This window comes from Marmota monax, unplaced genomic scaffold, assembly GCF_021218885.2.
Source record: "Marmota monax isolate L192 unplaced genomic scaffold, Marmota_monax_Labrador192_F-V1.1 WCK01_AAM20220418_F8-fsc00369, whole genome shotgun sequence".
Lineage (NCBI taxonomy): Eukaryota > Metazoa > Chordata > Mammalia > Rodentia > Sciuridae > Marmota > Marmota monax.
Genome location: NW_026694197.1, coordinates 21,857 through 40,352, shown reverse-complemented (window position 1 = coordinate 40,352; position 18,496 = coordinate 21,857).

The following is an 18,496-nucleotide window of genomic DNA, read 5'->3' as shown; positions in this document are numbered from 1 at the left end:
CTCCATTCAGCCCCTCTCTGGTCAGGTTCTAAGAGGGCCTGGAAGCTGAGTCATGAAAGAATGCCAAGACTGTCCATCAATGGCTAACCACTTACTAAAAAGCCACGGAGAGCAACCACACCACACGGGGGTGTTTTTTCAATTTTCCGTTCTGGAGACCACTTGTAAATTAACCACAGCCTTTTCTGTGAATAGTAAGGGCTTGACCTTAACCCAAAAAAGTGCAGAAGGACTAAATAGAAACTCACCAAGTTGGAACAAAGTTTCTGTCCAACCTCACAGCTGCCATGTAGGAGGAAAGCCACTAACACTTGGTCAGAATGTAAGCCCTAAACCAATGGTTGTGACAGGCCTTGACCCAACAGTAACTAGGGCAAAGGGCATCTCAGGCAATACAGGCAGAGTGGTACAAGAGGTAGAAATTACTCAGGCTGAGGAGAGAGCTCAACTGCAGGTAAACTGAGGACAGAAACCTGGCTTTCAAAGGCTGCTCCTTGAGGACAGAACATGTATGGAGAACATATGAAAGCTACAAAAGTCATATAAGGACATGAATAGAAAAAGGAATGAGGGGCTGGGGTTGTGGCTCAGTGGTAGAGAGCTTGCCTAGCATGTATGAGGCACAGGGTTCCATCCTCAGCACCACATGAAAATAAATACAACTAAAAAAAATTTTTTTACCCACAATAAAAAATTAAAAAAAAAAAATTTTAAATATTTTTAAAAAAAGAAAATAGGAATAATCCATACTTCTATACAGAAACTTAATTATTGATTGCATGTTCTGAGTAATAAAATGAGTCAGTTTATTTTTTAATCATTTTGTTCTTGGTTGATTGTGTTTAAGATAATCAGAACCTTCTGAACCAGAACTTAACTTGAACATCAAATGTTCTCAGAAACTAGGCACTATTCCACTAAGTTCAAGCTGCAGATAAAAAGAAAAAATAAGAATATGCTAACAAAGTATTGGATAAAGGGTTTTTCTTCATTAGACAATTGGAAAGCCTATTGCAATTTTTAAAAATCCAGAAATCATAAAGATAAAAATAAAAATAAACTAGAAAAGATTTTTATCAGTTCTGACTACTGTGTGAAGAACTCACTCAAATTAATTTGTAAAAATACCCCAAGTAGACTTAAGAGACAAATAACAGAAGCAGAAGAAATGTAATCAGTAAAATATATGGAAAGTGATTACATTTGTTAACTTTAAAATGAAAAGACAACTACACTATAAAAATCACTTTATATTACATATAATAAATACTCAATCTGGCAATTATCTGACAGAAGGGATACACTTGTACATTTTTTTGTAATTTATAGCAATGAACTCTTTTAGGAAATAATACAGCAATATAAGACTTAGGACACTCAACTTCTTGACTCATTCTCTAGAAATTCTGAAGGAAATTATTCAAAAGAGGAAAAAAACTATAAAAAAGATTTTCTTGCAGTTTTCTGCAACAAGTATTGTAAGTATTTAACAATAAAGGATGGTTTACTTAACCGTGGTATATCCGCTCTGAAATAATACCATGGCGGTAAAAGAGCACTCATGAAGAAAAACAATGTAACATGTGTATCATATAATTTCAAGTGAAAAAAATACTGCATAAAATTCTATTCATACACTGATTATAATTACACTAAAATATGTTGGCAGGTGGGTGAAAACTTAAAAAATAAAACCTAAAAACTAAAAAACCGTTGTGCTTGCAGTGGACTTGTAAGATTTGTATCTGAATTGTTTTTTTCTGTAATATTCTCAGAGTATTGGAGTCATGGATATAAAGGGAGTTGGAGGAGCCTGCCATAGAAGCAGGAATGGGAACAGCCACAGATCCATTCCCAGCACGAGTGTCCAACAGTAAGCGCCTACACAAAGAAGCAGAAGGCAGGCAAATTTTTGGTGCCCCCAGGGACACTGTCCTTGGTTTCCACATGGCAAAGATTTTCCCATTCCCTTCAGACATCCCATTCATGGTTAAGGAAGAAAGAGCAGCTACCAGACAGGGTGACGACAGATGTCCAGGCACCGAGCCATCCTGTAGCTATTATTTTTCATTCACATGGGCATGTGCCGGATCTAACAGATGAAAACCAGACCTACCCTCTTTCCCGTGTGTTGTTTTTTCCCCCTACTGCTGTTGCTGTAACAGCTAAGTGCCAATTATCTCCCAAGCGTGAAAGCAAATATTGTGACAGCCCAACAAGCTCTCCCAATGTTAGAGAGAGAACACTGGCCACTGGCAGCGATTGTCTGGCCTGGCCTGGTGTGTCCTTATTATTCGTAACAGCTCTCATTAGAGGAGTCTAGGGTGGAGAGCTCAGTCCTAATACGTCTTCAATTGGCATTTTTAATGTTCTCATTTATCTTTTGGCATTCTGTCTTTTCTACTCCTAAATTCAGAGGTAAGTTAAAGGCTCTATCAAACAATCCATGAGTTATATCAAGATTCTTTGAATTTTTGAAGGCCTGACATATTGTCCTGTGGATATATTACTGAGGGTTTTTCAGAGAGAACAAATAAGAGAGAGAGAGAGAGAGAGAGAGAGAAAGTCTGTGTGTGTGAGAGAGAGAGACAGAGAGAGATAGGTAATTTTAAGTAAATCACTCACATAATTGTGGAGGTTGGCAAGTCTGAAATCTATAGGGTAGACCAGCAGCCAGGAGACCCAGGGCAGAATAATATTGCAGCTAGAGTCTGAAGACAGTCTGGAGGCAGAATTCCCTATTCCTCAAGGGATCTTGGCCTGTGCTTTCTTGAAGTCTTCAATTGATTGAGTGTGGCTCCCTCACATTAGGAAGAATAATCCACTTTACTAAAAATCAACTAATTTAAGTGTTGATCTCATTGAAAAAAATCTTCACAACAACATCAAGACTAATGTTTGAACAAATATCTGAATCACCACTAGTCAGCAGCAAGAATTAGATCAATGAGTTGATACTAAAAATCTGTACATTTTGTCATCTGATGGAGTTGTTAAAAAATTGAAACAGCTCACTGTTATGGGTTGACTATGTGGTGTCTCCCAAAAGCTCATGTGTGAGACAACACAAGGATGTTCAGAGGTGAAATGATTCCGTTATAAGAGTTATAACCTAATCAGTGGGTCAATCCACTGATAGATTAACTGTGTGGTAACTGTAGGTAGGCAGGGTGTGACTAGAGGAAGTAGGTCACTGGGGGCATGCCTTTGGCGTCTGCATTTTGTTCCTGCTGAGCAGATCTCTCAGCTTCTTGATTTCCATGTCATAATATGACATTCCTCTATCATACCATTCTGCCATAATGTTCTGCTTCACTCCAAGCCCAGGGTTAATGTACTGAACCTCGGAAACGACAAGCCAAAATAAATTTTCCCTCCTATATGTTGTTGTTGCAAGGTTTGTTTGATCACAGTGATGAAAAACTGACTAAAACACTTACTTTTGAGGTAATGTGCTCCTTGTCCAAAGAATGTTCAAATTAATGCTGGATGATCACCTTTTAGGGATGTTGCAGAGAAGATAATCACTGCACAGGAATTTGAACCACAAGATCTCCAGTGACCCCAAAATTCTAATTCTGATTCTAATATCTTATTAGTGCATGATTCATACAGATAATTCATGCAAACTACTTTTAATGCCAATAAATTTAAGATTTTTTAAAATTAACTTCTTCTACCCTATATATGAGTAAAGATGTGAAGCTGAAATTGATTTGAATCCATAATCCAGGTTTCCCAGTCAACTACAATATGGAAAGAGATACTAACAAGATGTTTCAGAAAAAAATCTTTGGCCATATGTTGTATGTTAGTCATCTTTCCATTGTTGTAACAAATACTTGAGACAAATCAAACTAAGAAGAAGAGTTTATTTTGGCTCACAGTTTCAGAAATCTCAGCCCATGGTAGCTTGGCCCCTATGCCATTGGGCCTGTGGTGACATTGTACATTAGGGAAGGAGTATAGAGGAGCTATTCATTTCATGGTACCCAGGAAGTAAAGAGACAGGAAGACACTGGGGTACCAATATCCCCTACATGACATACCCCCAGTCACCTAACTTACTTCCATGAGCCCCCACTTCTTACAAGTTCAACCACCTCCCTACAGCACCACAGGCTGGGGACCAAGACTTCAACCCATGGAACTTTGGAGGACATTCCACTGTCACTTTGGGGGGCTATTACAAGCTTGCATCTACCTTGCTCATTAATCCAGGGAGAAGCTCTTACATGAGTAAAGCATACCGTGGGCTATAAAAAATATAAAGAGTTCACTGTAGAAGGGGGTGAAGTTACATTGAATTAGCACCAACTAACTGATCAATTCCCCTTTTCTCAGCATGGAGTCATGCCCAACCTGAGAGCACCACAATGGGGCTCAGGGGTAGGGAGACTTGAAGAGGTAGAAACCAGATCACCAGAGAAGAAACTATAGCAGAACCTAGAAATAACTCCCAAGCCATTTATAATATACTTTGAATATATCTAGTAAGAAAATCCAAAATCCAAAATATTCTCACCCTCAAAACATTATGAGTAGCATCAATATGATACCTCAAGTGGAAATTCCACACCTGCCTTTTTGACAGGTCTTGGTCAAAATGCAGGTGCACTAATAATAATGTCTAAAATGATTTCCATGCTATATGTATAAGGTATATATGAAGCATAAATAAATTTTATTTAGACTTGGGTCCCATCTCCAAGATATTATGTATGTGTAAATATTTCAAATCCCAAGCATTTTGGATAAGGGATATTGTTTTAATTGTTGCTGTGACCAAAAGACCTGACAAGAACAATTTTAGAGAGCAGAAGTTTATCCTGGGGCTCATGGTTTCAGAAGTCTCAGTCCATAGACTGGGGACTCCATTCCTCAGAGGCTGAGGTCAGGCAGGACATTGCAGAAGAGGGGTGTGGTACAGGAAATTAACTCAGGACATGGCACCAAGAAACAAAGTAACAGTCCCCTCACCATGGACAGAATACAAACTCCAAAGGCATGCCCCCAATGACCCATCTCCTCCAGTCATACATTGCCTCCCTACAGTTACCTCTCAGCTAATCTCTATCAGGAGATTAATGTACTGATTAGGTTAAGGCTTTTGTAACCTAATGATTTCACCTCTAAACCATCTTGCATTGCTTCACACATGAGCTGTTGGGGGACACCTCATATCTAAACCATAACAGATACTCAATCTGTATACTGCCTTCACCTAAAGTATCCTTATGGAGATCTGTTGACCTCTTGGGGAAAAAAAAAAAAAAAAACATCTGCAAGACAAATCTTTCCTTGCTAATAGTGGAGACCTTTCAGTAAGAAACTTCAATGGGTATCATAAGTCTCTCTTTATTCTGACAGGGTGGGGGAGAAGGAAAGGAAAGAGGCAGTAAAGGGAGGCAAGAACCCATATTCCCAGTTATTTATCATTATCTCAGTGTACCCATATAGCAACAACCTGGTAGTCAAGGGACATTTGGAACATGGGCATTCCACTTTCCAATAAAGATCACCAGGGACCTGCATCAAGTCTCACCCTGTGAACATCTCAGTCCCCTCCATAGGGAAAATGAAAGTGAAAAACCCTTCTTACTATTAAAATGCACAAATACCATTATACCTCCACAGCCCCACTGACTTTTTTTCATGCTCTCTGACAGAGTCACCTCAAAAATCACCCCATGGTATACACTGACACCTAAGTGGAGTTAGCAAAGGCGTTTCTTAAATAATGCATTTATTCGCTGCTTTTTTGATTTTTGGAAAGGAATTTTTTTCTCTTTGTGTTTCATGGTGTCTTTAGCCCATTGAAAGCCTCTCTGACACATTTCCTTTTGTAGTTTTTAAAAAGAAGTAATTATATAATGGCTGACTTCTTTTGGTTACGTGGGAAATCAACATCTCAGTGGCTTTTTCAGACTTGCTTAATAAGAAAGCCATTAGAAAGGCAGAAGAGAACCCTATCATTATTTTCTGGTTTCCTCCTTAATTATAGACAATCACTCTGAAGGAAGGGGGACAGCTTCTGTGACAAAAGTTGTCTCGTATTTAACAGAACAATTTAGAACCAGATTGAACAGATCAACGTTATGTCAACTTGCAGATGCTCAACAAAAACTGCTTAAGGGTGCTTGGATGGAATGAGAAGCACATTCAGCTTTATTTTTTTTCCCTTCTTTCCCTTCACTCAGAAAATGCGGGGGGGGGGGGCGGTTCTTGCTTTGTATTGATGTTTTTCTCAGAAAGATGCAGGTAGGTCTGACTCAAAGATTTGTATTAAAGCATGATACATCCAAAAATTTGTACTTTTTTTGAGTACATAAATATTACCACCATCAGTAAAGCCACCAAGATTTTTTCCACTTCCATATGACCCCCCTTCAGCTACAATTCTGTCTCAGGAATGCTAATTCCAAAGTTCTCTTATGCTGACCTTGTTACCAAACTAGTTTATAGCCCTCAAGCCAGGGAAACAAGATGCTACTGCTAAGAACACAGAAGCTGTCACTCAACATGGACGCAGTCATGTTACATGCCCAAGTCCAGAAGGAAACAACCTTTGCCCAGGAAAATAACGGAATGGCAAAGACAAACAAAACGCAAGATGCCCTGCTGTTTTCTATTCAAGGTGTTCATTTGTCTGGCTTCTCACAACGCACAAAGCTGAGGGGAAACTGGCAATAGGCCTCAGAGGAGACCATCCCGCCAACACTCTATGAAAGGCAAGCTTGTTTTTTATTACACAAAATTGCCCAAATATCACCCTACAGGCTTTAAGATGTAGTACAAAGGGTACAAAATAGGATCAAAAGACCACAAACACGTCCCTGTTATCACCTTTATACTTAAGTCCCCTTGTTGCATTACCTGTAAAACAAGAAAGGCAAATAGCTTCCTAACCTAACTCACTGAACTGTTTGAGAAATGAATAAAATAATGTTAGTAAAAAGTACCTTGGGAAATTACAAAGCATACAACAAATTCTCTTCAGTTTTCCACACAATTAACCCAAATAGTACATATTTACCTTGCTGTCTGTTTTACATGCATTGCTGGGGTAGACTCTGTGTTAGAAGTCTCAGGAAGGTGAAGTGATTTGTCCATGTGATACATCAGATAAATAGTAGATGAGATGTTATCAAAAAGAGTCTCAATGGCATCAAGAACCTCCTCTTGTAAACACCTATTGCTTCTCCAAAAGTGCAAGGGGGTAAACATACATATACCAGTGAGGGGATCTAGGGGCACTTCTGAAGCCACCAACCTTACCTTATATGTCCCTCCCCAGTGTCTCAATGTCATACAAATAGGAATATGTAATATATGGGATGGGTATTCATTTTATCTTGGTAAATAATCCCTTATGTAAATCGTTCATGAATGTTTTTCAAATATTTTTAAATTTTAATTTAAAATTAAAACTGTAGAGAAGGCTACACAGTGGAGTAACTGGGGAGACTCTACAAATCTCCAACCTTCTCCACCCTCTCCCATTCCAAACTACCACTCTGTACCACTAGGGTTGCCACAGTCCATGTGTTGGTAATATTCCGAAGGGTTTTTTTTTTTAACACAAATATGATCATTCTATACATACTATATTGAAACTTATTCCCTAATATATGTTAGCTTTCTATGTCAATACATATAAGTACCACATTTATGTCCCTTAATGAATGGGCATTGCCTCTGGATCAATATCTAGGCTACTTCATAGTGTCTATATGTTTGCTTTTGTTATTATTAGAAAGCATCAAGGAACAGCCTGTACACATAACTTTGCAAATTTATGCACATTTAACTACAAAATAAATTCATAAAAGTAGAAATGGTGAGTCAAAAATTGAGCATTTTAAATCTTTGTAGATACTGCTAAATTTATCTTACACACTTGTACCAATTTGTTCTCCCAGGAACAACAGTGTAGAAAGGTATCTCTTTCTACATATCTTAGCCAACCAAAGGATTTATCAAACTTAAACCTTTGCCAATCCAATGGGGATAAATGCTAATTTGCCCATTTATTCTTTATTTCTTTCATTATCAGTGAGTGTGAGGTTTTGTGCACTTCTTTATAGAACAGACACATTCTTTTTATGTAGCCTCCCTCTTCATGTCTCATGCCCATTTTTCTCTGAATTTTTAGTCTTTTTCTATTCTGTTTTTAGGAGCTCTGTGGGTAAGATGAAAAATGAATCCTTTTGTTAAAAGTGTTGCCATAATTTTTTTTCCTGGCTGTCTTTAGACTTTCCTTATGGCATTTTTTCCAAGTAGAATTTTCTTTATTTTTATATAGTCAAATCTGTTTATCCTCTTCTTTATGGTTCGAATTCTTATATTGGGCTTTAAAAAGCCATACCCATTCCATAATCATTTTATAAATTCATAAAAGTTTTATTCCAGTGTATTTATAGATCTATATCATTTCATTTAAACATTTGGTCCTTCTGGAATTTATTTTGGTGTAAGAAAAGAAGTAGGAATCAAGCTTTACCAGTTGGAGCAATTAGTCTTAGCAGAAAATCATATTAAGTTCAAGTATTAAAAAATGCAATGTTGCACATAGATCACATATTGAAAGTATCAGGCTGTGCAATGTGCTGACATTTCCTGGTCTACCTCAATCTTGACCAGCTCTTTATTTTGCCTACATGATGATCTTGCTGTGTAGTGTAAGCAGCTTGCTGATTCAGGCCTCCATTCACCTACTGGCCCTGGGACCTAGAACAGCACTGACACCAGTCATCTGGGTGGCTCTTTTATTATTTTCCTAATTCAGAAATTCTCAACCTTTTCTGGACTATGAATCTCTTTGGTAGAATAATGTTTTCAAAATACATAGGATTGCAAAAGAAGCAAATATATTGGAGTTCTATCCACAGACCTCTTGATTTATGGATTTCAGATTACGTGGGAGTTCCTTCCTGACTGTGATGTTCCAAATACATGAATATTTAGTGGAAACACAAAATTCTTTTCCATGGACATAATATCTTCCTGCGGTTGCCAGCTAGTCTCTCTGAATCTTATGCTTCTCTCTGTCTCAATGCCACCTTCTTCTGTCATTGACTCACACTTTCTGGGTTTATAGTTCCCTACTTGAAGCTAGATGAACCTTTGATAAGATCCTAAGAGGTGGGCTAGCTCAAGGAAAGTGAGCTTACATAAAGTCGTACCACCTACCATTGCTCTCTTTTGTTTCCATCCTTGATCTCACTCTCTACCTCCCCCGTGTCAATGCCAACAACACTTGCCCTACTGCTCCCTTCAAGGTGTCTGATGATGTACCCAGTCACCAGTTTACAATCACATAGCACAATCTTGTTACAAGATGCAAAAAAGAACATAGTTGTATATTCCTGTGAGTGTGGGTCTATCATGAATTTAATCCTTCTGTTTGTACTTTCCCGTGTCATTATAATGGAAATCCTTCTGCCTCAAGAAATAAATGGAGGTCAGAAGGTCATGTATGATGAACTATTAGCTGAAAACATTTTGAGGGCAGAAGGAAAATTATAACAGTAGATTTGTGTGATGAGACAAATGAATGAGGTATGAATTGAGTTGGGCTTCATATAAAGGTAAATATCTTACCTAGCAGACACTAGGAAGCCTAACTGATTTCATTTGGTTTGCTTGATATGTACCAATACTGCACCTGCAAACAATACTGTTTGCCTTTGCCCAATGCTAACTCCTGTATCTGGATCCCTGAGGTCAGAGCCATGATACATCTCTATACCAAAAGTTCTGTAGCCCATGTAGGGGAACACCTGTGACTTAAAGAAAATCCATAAACAAACTTTTGGTTTCCTAGTGACTAAAGAATACATATAATCCAAAAATATTGTCTCCTCTTCCTCCCTCCTTCCTTTTAAGTGCTAAGTAGTAAAAGTTTCAGAGAGTTGTATAGCTAGAGTTGTAAAGGTATAATTATCACCACCAACAACAGATTTTTTTCACTGACCCTGGATCAACATCATAAAATTTCAAGTTCTGAACCTATAAAAATTTATTGTAGACCTCTCTCTGTCTGATGTAAGATTACTCAGTCCTGTATGTTCAATACAAGGCCAAGAAGAGAACACAGAGGCCATCTCATCTAACCCCCTCCACAGATGAGGAAATAACAAGTAGCAAAAAAGTCAGGTGGAGTATCCAAGGTCACAGTGAGTCAGCAAAGAGCTGAGACAGGTCTCATAACTTTGTGATATCTCTAATGACCCCATGAGAAATACCGGAAACAAATTTAGAGAGCTATATTATCTGTTATACAAAATCCTGCTAGACTGGCCATCTTCCTATGGCTTCTCAAATCTTCCATACAGCGTTCCTCACTCTGCTCTGTGCCCCAGGATGTTGGTTTATGTGGACTGCCCCCAACTGACTTCTTGCCCTCTGGTGTCCAGTTGGGCTTAGTCTAAGGGGAGTCCCAGTAAGAGGATGGAAGACAGAAGATAGAGAGGCCAGGTGCTTCTTCCCTGGATTTCCTCCCATATCAGTATCATCCCAAGATCTCAGCTCCACACAGCTCTTTCCCTTTCCCTCATTTCACTCCTCCAGGCCAAAGGTGTATACTAGTTTTCAAAGACTGTCATAAAAAGTGCCATGCTTAAAATAACAGATATTTTTCTCATAGTTCTAAAGACAAGAAGATTAGAGCCATAATCTTTCTGAAAGGCCTAAAGGATGCTCCTTGCTCCTTCCTAGCTTCTGGTGGTTGCTGATCATTCTTAGCATTCCTTGGCTTGAGAAGCATCACTGCACTCTCTCCCTGGTCGTCACATGGTGTTTCCCCTGTATCTCCATCTGTGTCTCTTCTCCTCTTCTTATAAGGATGCCTCCATATTGAATGAGGAACCTCCCTAACTCAATCCCATCTGTAAAGATCCTTGTTCCAAAGAAGATGAAATTCACAGGAAATGGAGATGACAACTCCAACATATCTTTTGAGGGACACAATTCAATCCATAAGAGAGTGGTAAAAGCTCCCTACAACGACTGGCCCCAGGGTGTGGCATTAACCCCTAAAGGTTTTAATATATTCTACCTGTATACTTACAAGTAGTTTCTTGACTAAGTTCTCTTTGATTTCCACTTAGAATACAGAAAGCCACAAGACAATGTTCATTTTACCCTAATAATGACAAAAAATCTGTACAGTCATAACTTTTCTTGAGCCCATCAGAGATCTGAGAGCACAAGGCAACACGTGAAGTAAACACCAGTGAGTAAAAAACCCCCTCTCAGGAGAGATGGAACCACAGACTCCTTCCTCTTGCGAAGATCACAGAATGAATAGGCAGTTGCCATAAAAAAGTGGGTTAAAAGAAAACAGCTAATATATTAACAAATTCTTAATGGCTAATGGGACATAATTAGGCTAATGGGACATAATAGAGAATTCCTGGACCCCAGTACACAAGCATGATCTGTACCCACTCACCAATTCTTTTTTATGAACCCTTAATAAGGACTGTTGAGAAAGACTATGGGCAGGACAGGAAACTCTAGGGAGTCCCCTTTGATGGTAGTGATGTCTGATTGTGAACATCTGCTGCTGCGGTGGCACTAGCACAAAGTCTTGCCTACTCACCAGACTCTTCTTCCTCATCAAGCAAAAGTCCAAAGCTGCTGGGAGAAAGGCAGGAAAACTTCCCATTTTCAGATCCCTGGCAAAGATTTCTGCTGTTCCAGAGGAGAGTAAGCTAATCTCCTACTGGGTAAGAAAGCCTCTGAGAAGAGAAGACACTCTGGCCCAAGATCCTGCACTAATACAAATCAATATCCTGTTATCGCTGAAGGCAGAACAGAAAAATCTGACCATACAAGAGCCCCCACAGATGCAAGTCAGAGTTTAGCCAAAATGAGAGCCAAACTCATTGGAATGTGTGGGGAAAATATAGAGAAAATGCTACCCACTGAGGCCAGAGGAAACAGGGCCCATCTAAGACTAAAGATGGGCCAGGAGAACAAAGATCCTCACCTACTGTCACCATAAGCCTTGTTCCAAACAACAAGCAACAGCAGACTCTATCTGAGGGGTCAGGAAAGGAGGATGAACAGAATTTCATCTATGAGAGAAAGGTACAGCAGCTGCTAAAAGCTAATGATGAGGTATAACTATTGAGTCAACCCTCATCATCCTAGACCTCATATCAAGTGCAAGGTAGCAACAGTTTGCCACTGAAGGAGTTTGAATTCCATGGTTTACAAAAGGTGTCTACAGTGACAACAAAACATAAGCTCAGCATATAGACTGACAAGAATAACTACAAGCCCACATGCTTGAAAATAAGAAGAGCCATGTCCATTTCAGGGCTATTTACCTCAGATTCCACTATTCTTCATAGATAATGTCTAGATGGTGATCCGAAATAAGGAGACAGACAATGAGAAAGTAAATTGCTACCAAGTGATACAGTAATCAGTAGAATACACCCAGAGATGATCTGGGTTTTAGCACTACAAATTGAGTAGCACTTATCCAAAATGTTTAAGGCCAGAACTGTTTCAGATTTTGGAGATTTTCAGATTTTGAAATATTTGCATAATTTTATTGGTTGAGTATCCCTAAATAACTAGGAATAATATATTAAATAATCTAGTAAAATAAGTGGATGACATGGATGAAGAGAGAGAAATTGCAATAAATTTCTCATCAGAGATCATACAACACAGAAGAGAATGACATTTATAAAGTGCTGGGGAAAAAAGATCACTTAAATCTCTACAGCCAGTAAAAATATATTTTATAAATAAAGGCAAAGTTAAAAGAAATTTTGCAGAAAAAGGAAGATGATAATAGATGAAAATTTGAATTCACACAAATTTGTGAAAATGAAGAGCAATGAAATCAGTAAAATCAGAATCTGTATAAAGTATTTTTCTTATTTTCAGTATTTTTAAATGCAAATTGTCTAATGCAAAATAATAACAATATATTGTTAAGTTTATATCCTATAGAGTCAAATATATGACAAAAATAACAAAAATAGAAAGATAAAAGTATAGTATTGTATAGTTCTTATACTGTTCAGGAAGTGGTATGGTATGATAAGATGTATTTTTTATACAAGTAACAATAAGTGTTGGCGAGAATGTGAGAAAAAAGGCACAATCATATATTGCTGGTGGGACTGAAAAATTGGTACAACAACTCTGGAAAGCAGTATGGAGATTCCTCAGAAGACCTGGAATGGAATCATCATTTGATCCAGTTACCTCACTCCTTGACATACACCCAAAGGACTTAAAATCAGCATACTATAGTGACTGCCATATCAACATTTATAGCAGCTCAATTCACAATAGCTAAGCTATGGAACCAACCTAGGTGCTCTTCAACAGATGAGTGGATAAAGAAAATGTGATATATATATATATATATATATATATATATATATATATATATATTCAATGGAACATTACTCAGCCATAAAGAAGAATAAAATTATGGCATTTTCCAGTAAATGGATGGAAATGAAGACTATCATGCTAAGTAAAATAAGCCAATCCTAAAAAACCAAATGTTCTCTCTGATATATGAATGCTAACACAGAAAAGGCAAAAATAAGAAAGATAAACAAATGATAAATAGAAAACAAGTAGCAAAAATGTAGATTTAATTCAACCACGTTAATTATTACATTAAAAACAATGGGGTCTATTACCCTTAAAAGGTGGATGTTGTCAAATTAGAAAAATAGCAAGACTTAACTCTATGAAATCCACATATATAAAGACTAAGTAAAAGAATGAAAAGATATTTCAAAATAACCACTAATCAAAAGAAAACTGAATCAGAAAGGTAGATTTCAAAATAAGGACCATTACAAGATATGAAGAACAATATTACATGTGAAAAAATAAAGGATATTAAAAGATATGAAAAATGATTTCACATAATGGTATTATAATCCATCAAGAAGACTTAACAATGCTAAACATATATGCACCTAACACAAGTTTCAAAATTCATGAGGCAAAATCTAGAAAACCTAAGTGAGAAGTAGACAAATCAACAATATAACATTGACATTGGAGAATTCAACATTCACCTATCATCAATTGATAAAACAAGTACACAGGAATTTATTATGGATATAGAAAATCTAAATAATATTATACACCACTTGATCAATTGGCATTGAAAACTCCACCCAGCAACAGAATACACATCCTTTCAAGTATACATTAAATATTCTTCAAGAAACCATGTTCTCAGCCATATCTATATCTATAGACAGAAAAATAGATATACATATCTGTATATCACACTTTAAAATAACGAAGTAATGCAAGGGTTGTCTTGTAACCACAATGAAATTAAACTAGAAATCAATAATAGAAAGATAGCTGGGAAATTTCCCAATATTTGAAAATTAAACACACTTTTAAATAAGAAAATCACATGGGTAATTAGGAAATATTATTGGATAAAAATGAAAACACTATATATGAAAATTAGTGGGATGTAAGTCAAGCAGTGATGAAAGGAAACTTACGGCATTGAATGCTTACATTAAAAGAGTTACCACCAGTTACCTGTCTACCTTAAGGATCTAGAGAAAAGATAAATTACCCAAAGCAAGCAGAAGGAAGAAAATAATAAAGGCGACAGTAGACATCAATAGAAGAGACAAAACCAAACTGTCTCTCTGGACTCCTAAAAAAATAACAGAGAATGGCAGAAAGATAATAACTGTTTAGTTACTAAGTTATTGTCACTAAATAATAGCTATAGTTGTACAGCCACCATTTGTACGGCTCCAGTCAATTTACAAAGCCTTTCCATATAAATTTGACTATTTGTTCATATTGATCTTATTAGGCAAAATAATAGAGCAATGTTTATTATTATTTACAGGTGAGATATTCGTATTAAATGACTGCCAAAATCTGAGCCAAGAGAAAACTTCAAAATTCCTGTTTCCAAATTCTTTTTATCTTCCTATTATCCTTTCTTGATTCTTTACATTGGAAACTATGGGAATTTTGTAGAGGACTTTGAAGCATCTTATTCATGCATTCTGAGTGAGTGAAAGAGTGAAAGTAAATCAGAAGCAGAATCCAAAATGTTTAGCCAAGGCTGAGTTATCTAAATATAATAGTTCGAGAAATGTTTTTTTCACCAGTGTTTACATATTTCAAAGAGAATAACCTAGATTCTTCAGGAACATTCCAAAAATATTATCATTGGTTGAAGTTGGCTGTTTATAATCATTTTCACATAACTGAAAGATCTTTTCAATAGAGAGCTGGACTTTCCCCCTTTGGAACTCATAAATCTCAAGTTATCTGTCTAAGAAATATCATAGTTGGAAAGCAATTTGGATGAACTCTCTGTTTCATTTGGATAAATGGTTACCCAACCTCCCCTTTGACATAACCAGGCCTCCAAACTTATTTCAGAGCTGTGTACTTTCAGAAAAAAAGTCAGAAGGAGACTAATCTCTGCTATGTTATGTTCCATCCCAATCGACCTCCCTATGTCTTTTGCCTGTAATGATAGTTAAGGAGCGGTTAGTGAACATAATCATTCAAAATTATGTAATCTGGAAAATCACAGGGCATCACAATCAGGACGTTTTTTGCAGTAGAAAAAAATAACAGGTAAATCATTTCTGCTAATAGCCACTTGACTCTGCAGAAATCCTAGCTATGTTGATCCAAAATCGTTCAGCCATGATTGATGAGAAATGGCCAAATTTATTAGCAGTTCATCCTTCCTCTCCCATCCCCTGCACACTCTTTCTGGCACCCTCTTCTGGTCTAGAATCATCCAACATCCCCAGAAACCACCTGGTCTGGGTCTGTCTTTCCCTGACTTCCTTCCCAGCTCCAGACTGAGTTCCCTTCTTGCCCTCCTTCCTCCTCTGCCTCACTGAATCTCTGAAAACTTCATTCATATTTACTCCAAATATTACTGGGAGAGGTAGCATTTTAGAAGAAGAACCCCAGAAAATTCATTGATAAATTGAGAAGTTTAAGGTTGGGGCCAGTAGGACAGTTCAATCTTAAAGTTTAATTCACAATGATCTAATTTGACCACAATTCCTAGCCCAAATCTAGATCCTTTCCCATAAAGAACATTTCTATTATTTCACATTGGCTACCTGGGGATGCTCAATCTCTTACACCTGCATGGGTCACTGCTGCATCTCAAGAGCATGGTCCATATCGTCTTCATCTTTAGATTCCTCACACCTAACAGAATTTCTAGCCCATAGTAAGGGCCCAGTAATTCCTTGTTGAGTGGATGAAAGAAATAATAAACAAAAGAACATGAGATTGAGTGGCTTTGTCCCTAGTTCCAGTTCAATCAATTCAGTTACTTTATCTCTCTGGCCACTGTCCTAAGGAAGCAATGACATTAGCCATAACAAAAACACACATTGCCATGTCTCCTTCATTTAAAAAAAAACCAAAAAAACAAAAAAAACCAGTCTGAATAAACAGAAGAGGAACTCTGATAAAAAGGAAACCTCATTCCAATGAGGGAAACAGCCCAACTCTTATCTAGTTACTTAGGGATTCAGAACATTGAGACCTTAGAAAAAGGCACTCTTAAACTTCTGGGTCCACTAAATCCTCAATGTCATGTCCTGTTTTTACTATTTTGTCTCAGCTTTTCAAACTCAGTACTGTACAACACACATGAACGGCTCTATGAATCCAGGGTACAAAGCAATTATCTCTGTCATTTTTCCAATTTTATTTCAAACTTCTTCCTGCTATCATCTCAACTTCCAGAGAGATCCCCAGAAATATGCGGAGGTATTCAGCTGAGTACTGATCAGTGTATATACAAACTACTCAAGATAAGGAAAAGTCCACTGGAAAGGTTGAGAGGAAGCCACTCTCACAGAGCCAAGAATAGCATCTGTTCCCACCAGCCAGACTGGAGAAAGGCACACTCCCTTTGTAATAAGTACTCAAGAAGGTCTTGCCCCAGTAAAGGGAAGCAATTAGCCCTAGACTGAGGACCGCTCGGACTCACCTAGCAAATGAAAAAGACGAGATCAGAAAGGATCAAATTGCTTCTGCGTGATTTAACAACCTCCCAGAACAAAGCTCAAGGAGACTTAGAGGAGTACAAAAATATCCACTACTGCTTTGCTTTGTATATTGGTTTTGAAAGTCTGGCCCTCGTCTCTCTTGTCTTTGTAAATAATTTCATCTTGTTGCTTGGCGAGAGACCTTGAGGATCTTTATTTTTTGAGAAGTAACAGTTGTACCCGGGAATATGTGAGAATTGATTGTTCTGGGTTAATTTTGCAGAAGACTCTTTTCAATGTTGATTCAGGTCTTTTTTTTACTTCTTTCTACACTTTTAAATGTTAGCTCTGTTCCCTTGTTTCGTTTTTCTTCTTCTGGGACTTGGATAAGACACACACACACACACACACACACACGCCATTCTTCTTTGCCTGCCTTCCATTTATACTTTTTGGGTCTTTTGCTTTTTGGTTTGCTCATTTTTATTCCCTGGTTGTCTTCCTGTCCCTTATTAAACTTCCATTTGGTCCATTCTCCCTTGTGCCTCTTGCAATTTGTTCTTAGTTACTGAGGTGATTTAGTCTTTTCCTTCTCCTTCTTTCCTAAGTTTAAGGAACTTTTTTTCTTTTCTCCCTGTTTTTTTTTTTTTTTTTTTTTTTACATTTCAGCTGGGTTTTTCCCTTTTTTTTCAGATTTATATCCTCAAATGCTTATTTTGCTTTGGTATATTTAATTCTTTGGGGAGTCTAACCCTACAATTTTAATACGCTTCACGGTTATTTTTCAGGAAAGGAATTTTCCTCAGTTGATTTATGTGCAAATTCATTTCCTGATATCCTGAAATATTTCTCTGTAAACTTTACTTTTGTCCATTTTAACGATATTGCAGTATTTTAGAAGATTCCTAGTTTAATTCCTTTTTTTTTTTTTTGTCTAGAAAAGCCGGGGTGCTTCAGCAGACGTTGTGAGGCTTCCCGTTCTTTGGTCTCTTTTATCTTATAGGACCCTAAAGCTCCTCTTTCATCTTTTCCTCTCCACGACCCAGTTTCTAGACAGTAATTCTTTCTTCCCTTTTGCCTTTTCTCTCCAAGACTCCTTCCTCAGAAGACCTTCCTTCTAAATCAGGTTTTTTCTTTTAGATACTTTTTTTTTAACTATACCTGGCCCTTTAAGCCCTAAATACTTTGGTTTTAGTTGGCTTTTTCATCATTGGACCAAAATAACTGATAAAAACAATTTAGAGAAGGAAAAGTTTGTTTTGGCTCATGGCTTCAGAGGTTCAGTCCATAGCCAGCTGACCCCATAGCTCTGGGACCAAGGTGATACAGAACACGGTGGAGGAAGGACGTGGAACTCAGGAAGCAGAGAGAGAGCTCTGCCCACCAAGGACAAAAATATAAACCCTAACATACACTCGATGACCTACTTCCTCCAGCCACACCCTACCTGCCTGCCAGTTAATCCATATCCGCGGATTGATCCACTG